Here is a 2,748-nt window from a genome sequence, read left to right as displayed (position 1 = left end):
TGTGTCGGGAAACCAGTGATTGTAAACGAAGCTGTATCCGGTACAGAGGCCACCCTTCTTACACGCTACTCAGCTGCCTGTTGCTAACCAATTGAGTTGAGCTGGATGACTAAGTGTTAATACGCGAGAGAGAGAGAGAGAGAGAGAGAGAGAGAGAGAGAGAGAGGAGTGGTTATGCAAACCTGTACTCGTTTTGTCTATGACATCAGATACCGGAGGAACTCGGCTCATCTCAACCCTTTTCTTATTGCTGCCTCTAACAGTATGGTTATAATGGTTATAAATAGAGCTAGCGCCCTCTAATACCTCTATAAAAGTCCTATAGATTTATAGAATTATAATCTAAAAAAGTTACTTAAATTTAATTGATGGATGTATACTACACGCATCCTGTGAAAAAGGAAGCAAGTAGGAATTGATATTTGATGGGAAAGCTTGGTTACCAAGTGGGACTAGGGCGTGAGATTAGCATGATGGGAATTATGTAAGAGATAATTTCATAGCATTTTCTGTTATAAGCTTTGATATATATATATATATATATATATATATGCGTAACAACAAGGATAATGAATGTAAGAAATACTGTACATATTTTAAAACTATGAAGTATTATTTATGAACGTATAAAATTTCCTTTGGGTGGACTGAGGAAAAATGCAAAAGAGATAAATTGGAAATAATCAAATGAAATAGAGAAAGATGTATAATATCAAAAGGGAGGCGAGAGATAGAAAATCAAGATAAATAAACATAGAAGGGGAGGGATGAGACAGGAAGAGATAACTTTAAAGAGAATGAATTGTTCTACATGTAGGCAAAGAGGAATGGTCAATAACTAAGAATCTCAATTACTCAAATTGATATAGAATACTTTGAGGATTATAAATGTAATAATTCGTAAGTTGTTCATCTCTGAGTTTTGATTTTTAAGGATTTGCAAAGACTATGCCATAATAGAGAGATATGCCAGAAGCTAGGAACGTTAAGGGATAAGGCAAACTTATGGAACGTTAAAGGATATGGCAAGTATATGGAACATTAAATGATATGGCAAGTATATGGAACGTTAAGGGATATGGCAACATATCGAACGTTAAGGGATATGGCAAACATGTAGAACGTTAAGGGATATGGCAAACATATGAAACGTTAGGGATATGACAAACATATGGAACGTTAAGGATAATGGTAAACATATAGAACGTTAAGGGATATGGCAAATATATGGAACGTTAAGGGATATGGCAAATATATGGAACGTTAAGGGATATGACAAACTTATGAAACGTTAAGGGATATGGCAAACATATGGAACGTTAAGGGATACGGCAAACATATGGAACGTTAAGGGATACGGCAAACATATGGAATGTTAAGGGCAAGGTCTATTCTATAGACCTTGGTTAAGGGATAGGGCAAACATATGGAACGTTAAGGGATAGGGAAAACATATGGAACGTTAAGGGATGGGAGAAACATATGGAATGTTAAGGGATAGGGAAAACATATAGAACGTTAAGGGATATGGTAAACATATGGAACATTAAGGGACAGGGCAGACATATGGAACGGTAAGGGATGAGGCAAACCTGTGGAACGTTAAAGGATATGACAAGTATATTGAACGTTAAAGGATATGACAAACATATGGAACGTTAAGGGATTAGGCAAGTATATGGAACGTTAAGGGATATGGCAATCATTTGGAACATTAAAGGATATGGCAAACATATGGAACGTTAAGGGATATGGCAAACATATGGAACGTTAAGGGATATGGTAAGTATATGGAACGTTAAGGGATATGGCAATCATTTGTAACAATAAGGGATATGGCAAACATATGGACTGTTAAAGGATATGGCCAACATATGGAACGTTAAGGGATATGCAACATATGGAAAGTTTAAGGATATGGCAAACATATGGAACGTTGAGGGATAAGGCAAACATATGGAACATTAAGGGATAAGGCAAACATATGTAACGTTAAGGGATAAGGCAAACATATGGAACGTTAAGGGATAGGGTAAACATTTGGAATGTTAAGGGATAAGACAAACATATGGAACATTAAGGAATTTGGCAAATGTGAGGAAAAGTAAAATATATGGAAAACGTGAAATATAAGGGATAAGGCAAACATATGGAACGTTAAGGGATATGAAAAACTTATGGAACTTTAAGGGATATGGCAAACGTATGGATTGTTAAAGGATATTGCAAACATATGCAACGTTAAGGGATATGGCAAACATATGGAACGTTAAGGGATATGGCAAACATATGGAACGTTAGGGATATGGCAAACATATGGAACGTTAAGGATATGGTAAACATATAGAACGTTAAGGGATATGGCAAACATATGGAACGTTAAAGGATATGGCAAACATATGGAACGTTAAGGTATATGGAAAACATATGAAACGTTAAGGGATATGGCAAACATATGGAATGTTAAGGGATATGACAAAAATATGGAACGCAAAGAGATATGGCAAACATATCGAACATTAAGGGATATGGCAAATATATGGAACATCTAGGGATATGGCAATCACTTGGAACGTTGAGGGATATGGAAAACATAAAGCACATTAAGGGATATGGCAAACGTGGATTATTAGGGGATAAGGCAAACATGGAACGTTAAGGAATATGGAAACGTACGAAACATTAAGGGATATGGCAAAAATATGGAACGTTAAGGGATAAGGCAAACATATGGAACGTCAAAGGATA

This window comes from Palaemon carinicauda, chromosome 24 (genome assembly GCF_036898095.1).
Source record: "Palaemon carinicauda isolate YSFRI2023 chromosome 24, ASM3689809v2, whole genome shotgun sequence".
Classification (NCBI taxonomy): Eukaryota; Metazoa; Arthropoda; class Malacostraca; order Decapoda; family Palaemonidae; genus Palaemon; species Palaemon carinicauda.
This window is presented reverse-complemented; position numbering follows the sequence as displayed.